The sequence below is a fragment of the Cupressus sempervirens genome, chromosome 2 (assembly GCF_028749045.1).
Source record: "Cupressus sempervirens isolate cs-2001-9-10 chromosome 2, ASM2874904v1, whole genome shotgun sequence".
Classification (NCBI taxonomy): Eukaryota; Viridiplantae; Streptophyta; class Pinopsida; order Cupressales; family Cupressaceae; genus Cupressus; species Cupressus sempervirens.
The window spans coordinates 433,068,628-433,077,585 of NC_143119.1; positions in this window are offsets into that span (position 1 = coordinate 433,068,628).

Sequence of the window (8,958 nt, forward strand, 5' to 3'; positions counted from 1 at the left end):
GTTTACCGAGTTACATCATTTTTCTTGTGTGTTTACAAGTTTCAATAGGGTTTAGTTTTGATTTATATTGACATCTAAGGGATTTGGGATTTATTTTTATGATATCTGATTCACCCCTCCCCTCTCAATTAATCCTCTTATATTTCCAATAGCATGTATGTATGTATGTATGGATGAAACTATTCTCTACCTAATAGTGTCATCTACATGGGGGGAGCTTGCACCTTCTGCAATACTTCATTTCCATTATTTGTGCTCTCTAAATCAAAGGTATATAAATTTATCACTTGTAACTTTAATTTTCAAATAGTACAAACCACAATAGTTTCTTATAATTATATGGTTCTCTTTGTAAGTTTATAAAATTGAAGTAAAAAAATTCAGTTACATTTATGTACATCTTTTTCAAGTTTGATATTTCACTTTTTCCTGACTCACAGTCCAAGAATAATTTTCTAAAACACATAGTGACCAGTTGGAGATTGAGCCAAAAAATTGTAAGAACGATTGTGCCAAAAGAGCTAAAAAACATTATTGGTGCACGATAATCATCTTTTTACGCTCTTTTTGACACAATTATTCTTATATTTTATGATTTTTGGTGAGAACAAACTTCCAGACTAATTAGTTAAGTGATCCAAAATTAAATCATAATTGGTTGAGGAATGTTTAAATACCTTATTTCACATGTTATTAAATGTTATGTGTTTATGTGTCATTATTAATGAATGTTAAAAGATGAATGTTCTAGGTTGTTGTACTAGTTCTTAAGCCTAAAATAGATAAATCATGATTTGAAATGTAAACTTGGTGCTTAACTTAATGAATGAGCACAACAAGTGAGAGACCTTGTGTGATGAATAACAGTCAAGAGGAACTGAAAGTTTAATTTACTCTAGATACTTATATAGACAGTTTATCTTTCTTTTGGATATACGAATCAGGTCCTAAGCATCTAAATTTCCCCCTCTATGAAGCCTCAATCAATAACTTTACATTAAAAAATTGATGGGTGGTTCCTTTTTCAAATATTTAGAAAGTACTATTCTTAAAATCCCATAAATTAGACGTATTAGTCTAAATTAGTAAATTCTATCTTCAAATTCCCATAAGCTAAAAAATAGCAATATTTTCCAATCATTTATCTCATTGGTATGAGAATGAGTCCAATTACTTATCATTTTCTCTATTTTATCAGTCCTAGAACTTCAAATTTGGTCATGCTCGATAAACACTTTGAGATATTACACAAATAAATGGACCCGCAGAACAAAAATTACATTTGATATATAAACCTTCTAAATCAGGTAAACATAATTGTTTGAAAACTCTACAGATTATGCTTTTATGTCTTTAATTTATTGTTGTTTTTTCTCACATTTTTAAGCTAATAGGCCTATTTTGGCTTACACATCTACCAAACTATTCTCATTATCCTATATTGTCTTATGCTAGGAAGAGGGAAACCTTGCTAGAAAATGTGTAAAGTATTTCATCAACTAGATTGCCATGGTGACCACAACATTTATTAGGTTTACTTGAGTGTGTGCCTGAGGTATTTGAGGCATGGGCCACAAGACAATTTTTGGTTTCAAACATGGTGATATTGGCACCATTCATAGCTAATATTTGGGAAAATCTACAACAACTTGGGAGCATCCAAAGGAAATTATTCAAGTGCTCTCTTTGGGATGTTTCGATACTTGTTTGGAATACTTTCTAAACACAATAATCTATTATATGCTTGTATTTAGTAGTTGACTTTTTGTTGATTAATTCATAGGGATGGATTAAGATATAATCAATAAGATTTAAGTTAACCTTAAGTAAGCACATCTATTTGGCTTCCTCTTCGCTACTTTAAAGAAATTTGATATTGATTGATCTTGGCAAGAAAAAGGGTAATTTTTCTTTTAATTCCTATACAAAGTGACATATAAACAAGCTTCAGGTTATCTATCTTTTCTTTTTAATCCTCTTAAACAATTTGGTCCACATTATGTTATTTATCAACATTTATTTAAAGGTGACAAGGAGGGAACCTGGTTTGTGGATATTTCTCTCCTACTAAGGATGATATTACTTGAAAGTTCGAGTTTAGTGGCTCATATGACAATTTCTTAGTTTTTTCATATTTCTTTATATAGGACGGGCCAATAATCTATTCTAATGGTGGATTTTCCATTTTCTAGAAGGTGGTATGACATAAACTGATTGTGAAGTTTGCCATATGAGAAACTCAAAAATTAGAAAATGGTGCATACAAAATCTTTGTTGGTTGTATCAGGCATTGACACCTGAAGATCTTTAATGTTTTGAGATCATCAAATATGTGTGTCACTTAATAAAACTATCTTCCAATCACTTTAAACTTAAGAAATGATAGAGTTCAAAATTTAGAATGGACATGAAACTAAAGCCCAAAATCTTTTCTTGCAAATGCAATTGGAAGGGGTTGAATTTGATAAGCAAAGCAAGTCCACTCTTACATCATTAACATGGAATATGAATCAAATATTCTTTTAGAAAGTACTCTCCTTACTATGCGTGCAAAATGCAATGCTATGGAGAGTGCACACAATCTATTCAATCAAATTCTTGAGCTTGATATGGTAACACTGACTACAATGGTTGTAGGCTATGCCTACAGTGGACATGGTAAGGAATCTCTAATATTTTTTAGACTTGTGGTCATGTACTAACCCAAATAACTATTTTTTCACTAGTGTGTTAGGGGTGTGCACACACCTAGCAATTGTTAATAAGGGTTTCAATTTCATTCTCAAGTAATTAAAAAGGATTAGAGTTAAATATCTCTATAGGTAGAGCTCTTATTGCAAAGTATGCCCAATGTAGTTGCATAGTATGGTAGATGTCCATATGGTTTTTGAAAAAAATGATCATTAGAATGTTTTATCATGGATTATGCTCTGCATGGGTTGGCCAAGGATTCAATCCAAATTTTTGAAAAAATGCAAATTGCTAGAATCAAGCCACATTAGGCTAGGATCAAGCTAGGAAATTCTTATGAAAACATAATCCCAATCAATGAAACAACATGCAAACAAGCATGTATCAGGTATTTCTTTTGCACGGTCATGATCTTCACCTTTCTAGATAATGTAGTCAAAGTAAGTGGTACTAAAAATGACTTCATCAAAGTACACAAATAATATCCAATCCAAGGTCATCAAAGTATCAATTAAAGCTGTCATGATATACATCAAAACCAGCAGTGGGGTTTTTCATCCAATGTTACCATCACTGCCTCTCATCATTCCATACATAAGAAACCTCTACACAAATGCCCAACTCAAGTTTACAGTTGCTACCATAAGCAGACCAATCTTGGTCTTCTCCCTTGCATAGATAGAAGCCAATGAGTCGAATATTGTATGGTGTCAATTGGGGAATCTAGCCACTTGTGAAAAAGCCTGAATTTATACTGGGTTTGGGGAAAAGAGGGCATGACAGACAAAAATTTCAGCAGAAATAGGAGATAGAAACATTAGTGTAATTTTTGTCAATACACACAAATTCTACACTAGAATTTTTGTATATGTTGAGTACATCAATTCATATGTATATTTTGTCACATTTCTAAAATGATTGATTGCTATAGCTATACCTTGTACCTGTTCTTGGGGAAAGCACTAGTTAGCATGTTATTAGCTTGATATATAGTGAGACTATTTCATTTTTTAAAAACTCTTGGTGTCATCAATATTTCAACATGGTCTACCATTGATGGTATGAAAAACTCGACAAATCATCTATGGCTGGCATTGATAGTTTGATGGGGTTTTTTGTCGATGGTATAACAAACCCATCGAGTCATCTCTGGATGGCATTGATAGTTCAACATTTTGAATTAGTTGTTTGGCATTGCCATGTGACATAGATGGGGATGATGTTCAATGGAGTTTCTCATTGCTAAATCGACAGTTTTGGAGTGTGTCAAACTTTTAGCATTGTAACTATTTTCAATACACACAAATTCTGCAGTAGAATTGCTGCAGATGTTGTGTACATCAATTTTGATGCATATTTTCTCACATTTCTAAAATGATTGACCATTATTGGCTATAACCTAGTTAGCATGTTATTAGCTTGATATATAGTGAGACTATTTGATTTTTTTTTAAAACTCTAGTTGTCATCAATATTTTGATGTGGCCTATCATTGATGGTATGACAAACCCAACGAATAATCTATGGCTAGCATTCATATTTCGATGAGGTTTGTTGTTGATGGTATAACAAACCCATCAAGTCATCTCTAGATGGCATTGGTAGTTCAATGTTTTGAATTAGTTGTTTGACGTTGCCATGTGACATGGATGGGGATGATTTTTGACGACATGGCCTATCGATAAATCAACAGCCGTGGAGTGTGTTGAACTTTCAATGCAATTCAAACAAAATTGACTTTTGATGTTTAAGCGTCAAAATTTTGACCAACCATGTGTCAAAAAATAGGTCCAAATTTACTAGTGTTCATGGAAACTTTTAGATTTTTGCTTCTACCTTCCATTCGACCATGGATACTTTGGGTACTAGATTTACCATTCCATCCTTCAAGGTTTTTTGTGATCATTTGACTCAAGAAAAAGCTAATCTCTCTTAGTTGGATTCTCTTATAGGCTCATCCACTCATGCATTAGTAACTTGGGCATCTTTTCAAAAGTAGGAGAAGAAATAGAAGTCATATCCTATAGAGTCTCAAATTGCTTCTAGCCCTCACATCACATTAGGCCCACCTCCTCTTAAGGGAGATATAACAAAGCCAAAAAGAACAAAGTGTGCTTATTGCAATAAGCCTAATCATGATGAGTTGTATTGCTATGAGAAGAAGTTAGATGGCTATGCCAAATAGGTTTCAGATTTGATAGCTCCCCTTTAGAAGAGAAACATTGATATTCCTTCTACTTCTCAAAGATCTTATTCATCATCATTATTTTAGTTAGATGGTAAACATATAGGAAAGGGTCATGCAGTATGTGCAACTACTAAACCATATTCTTCTAGATGATTACTGGATTTAGGTGCTTCACACCATATGACATCTTCTCTGGATTTGTTCTCTTCTTTTGAGGCTTCTCCTACTCCAAAATTTTTGATAGGGAACAAAATTGTTATGACTGTAGGTGGAAAAGGTTCTATTGACATTGATGATGGTACATTTCATGATGTACTATGTGTTCCATCTTTGTCCTCTAACCTTCTCCCTATTTGTCAAATTCTGCACAATGGGACATGGAAGATAGTTGAGTTTGCACAAGATTCAATGCACATCAGAGATAGTGAGGCAATCAATATTGTTTCTACAGATATTGTTGATCATTCTTCCTACTTATACTCTTTCTCTCATTTTGGTCCACCATATCCACTATCGGAGACCCACTCTCCTTCACGAGAGATTAATGAGGTGAAGTTGAGTCACTTTAAGTTATATTTTGTTCTTGAGACTAGTGTTGTGATTTCTACACCTCCACATCCTAATCAGATTCCATCTATTACACCTGATTACTCTTTAATATTGCCTACCATTGCAGCTCCAGTCATCGAGCCACCTACTGCAATTGTTGAGGATATATCATAGGACACACATCTCCTCTCAGATGAAAAATTCAACACACCTGTTATCCCACTTCCATTTGAGATTCAATTTTAGGATTCTCATGCATTCTCCTTTGAGCATCAGCTAGGACTTCATGCTTCATCTTACATTCAGGGGTTTCACCCTTCTTGTCCATTGACTTTGTTTCTTTTAGATTGGATCCACATTGGTATGTTCATCGACACATGAGTTCTGCCATTCTGGGGGGGCTATGGAGTCTCAAACCTCTATCATGGGGAGTTTCATTGTACTTATGGTTTTAAGAGAGTCTCTTGAGACATATCATTTGTACTTTTTCTTTCTATCTCTTTTTGGAGTAGGGTTTTCCCCACATGGCTTTCCCTATTTCTCTGTTTCATAGAGATTTGGTTGTGATTGGTACCTCATTAGGCCTTGTTGCTAGGACCCAAGTTTTCTTTCAACATTGTAGTTTTCTTATTTTTTCATGCATTTTTTTATAGCTGCATTGTTTCTCATCTTAAGTGGGGATGTCAAAGTAAAGAGTTAATTTAATTTAATTTATTGTATTAACTTTACTCCCTTCTTAAGATTTCCCTTTATGCACTTACATTTCCATTTAAATTTAAATTAATAATTATTAAATAGCATTTACCTCTTAGGCTTTCCCTTTTAGGTTTTACGATATCCTTCTATAAGGATTCATCAATTGCAACTTTTATTCATCTTTTTAGTTTGATAATATAATTTTCATATACTTCGAGCCAAACCCTTGCTTCTTCTTTGTCTTTTCTTCTCTATGACAGGCTCTTGCATGCATGTGTTCTTTGAGTTTTGTGGATTCATATTGCTCAAATCCTTCACTCTTTTTTATTAAAATTTATAGACTTACATGTTTCTCTATTCCATAATATTATTAGAAATTGAATTTGGGTATAAATGATTTGATAATTGATGTTTGGAATGGAAATCATTTTTGTCTATTTTTGGATCATATTCAATGATTCCTCATTATATCTTATTTCAATGGAACCTTGAATGAATGTAAGTTTATATGTGAATTCAAATTTGTGCAGCTGATTTTACTCTTGTTTTGGAAACAATCTTTTAGACATGGCCATTATAAACATCACACACCAACTAAAAAATTAAGCTTAGAAAAAATAAATCATTTTGAACTATTTAACAGATTTAGTCTAAAAATCAAACCTACATTCAATATTTAAGAAACAATTTAGATACTACAAGAATTATGGAAAACTCATACCAATTGTACTATATGAAAGGAGATTTGACCATCTTGTATAGATATGGAGGATAAAAGGGAAAAGAAACATTTGTTCCTTGTATAAATAACTAATCCCTTTCATTATGATTTCTAATATGTGTGAATATGTTTTTCTTATTGTCTCAGATAATGATTGAATTGTGATAAATCTGCAAACCACTCATAGTTTGTAATTGGGATTTTGGCAGCATTTAGTTTTATTGTGGAAATTGATTGTATTCCATGTTTTCATACATATTATGCTTTTACTTCTTGGACATTAGGTTTCATGTCAAATCTACACTCCTAGATTTAGGCCGATTAAGTGATTTTATTAGACTCAGATCATTGTTGCATTTCTCATATCCAACCCTTGCATTGGCATTACTTGATTATATTTGTGAAGTTGATTGTGCCTACACACAAGCACATGCACATGTGTATGATGAGATCTTGCAAAACCCGAGCTCCTAGATATAGATCGATTGAGAGATTATTCATTTGAGGGTTGGGGTGAGAACTTGCATTGTCTATGGACACTCATCATGTGATGAGCATGGGTATGTAGGGTAAATGTGTAGAGTGACTTCTCTCATGTAGCCCAACATAGAAGTGGCTGACAAGGTAATGTGAAGAGGTTTAAATAAGTGATAACCAAAATTAATGAATGTGACAGCAAAACTTAATAATATATGTGATTTTCCCATTTGAGCGGTAACTGAGCATCCTTAGGGAGCTAGTGCGAGGGTGGTGCATGTGGTGGTAGTTAGTCTTCTATGGAAGGTGGTGCAAGGTCACAGTATGGTGACCTCCTAAGGGAGTTGATTTCCACAACATATATTGTTTGGGCTTTTCAATGCCAAATGATTTACACTCCCCTAGAGTCCCTACATAGTTATCCTATAGTAAGTTTGACCAATGACCTAATGTATTACATTATCTTCATAATCATATAGATGTTGGTGTCTTTCTTTGATTAGCATCTATATAAGCCATAGGTAATTGTGGTTGGGTCACTATCTCCATCATCGTGATGACTATGGGCCTGAGAGCACCACGTGGTTGGAGGTGTAACTCCCTATGCCAGTGTTAGGGATTAACGTATAAAGACAATTTGTTTCTACTTTGAGGCTAGAGCTTGATGTTCACTTGGATTCTTTTTCTTTCTAGTGTATGTTTCCTTGTGATTTATGCTTTCCTTTGATGCATTTGATATCATATTCACTTAGATTCTTTGGCTTTCTAGTGTATGTTTCCTTTGATGCCTTTGATATCATATAAGTGGTGATGTATCCTATTGTCTACTTGATGCTCATGTGTTATGTTATTGCATCTCATTGCTTTGGATAGAGATTTATTTTATGGTTATATTCCCTTCACTACAATGCTGTTTATGTATTAGATGCATAGTTATGCTCTCTTGCTTGTGCATTACTTTATCTAGATGATGTTGTACTGTTGCATGGATCTCAGATGTGATTCAGGATTCAACATGTTGGGCCTTTAGATTCTTTTTTATGCTCTCAAGTGATTACTCCTAGATTTACATGGATTTGGTACTCCCTAGTGTGGAGGTTTTACCTAAATTTCTATGTTCTTTTGTGCCTTTTCTATTTGTTGACCTCCTAATGTCGTATGATGATGCAATATCTTGTACGACAAAGAATTTTGTCATGTGCTACTTGCATTTCATTGTATGGCATATCAACAATTGGTATGAGTGTTTGTTAAGCTTGTACGAGTCCAACATCATATCATCTGGCTCATGGAAAATACTTGTATGGGAGTCAATTTTGGTTCACATGAGCATTCAACTTGTTTTTCCGTATGGAAAATAGTGGATGTTTTTACTCACTTTGCGAAGATGTAATTTGTACTTTTGGATGCCCTTTTGGGTCCCTCATCTTCCTAGATCATAATAGAATTGATATCGAGTGTTTTTGGGAATTCAACTTTGAGATTCCCATCACATGAATTAGAATAAACTTGTGTGTTTAATCATTTAGGAATTATACTTGGGTTTTAAAATGGATATCACAATAGGTGTTATCTTGTATTTGGAGATGAATTTGGTGTTCTTAACTCATGTAGTTGAAAATGTATGCATTTGTAA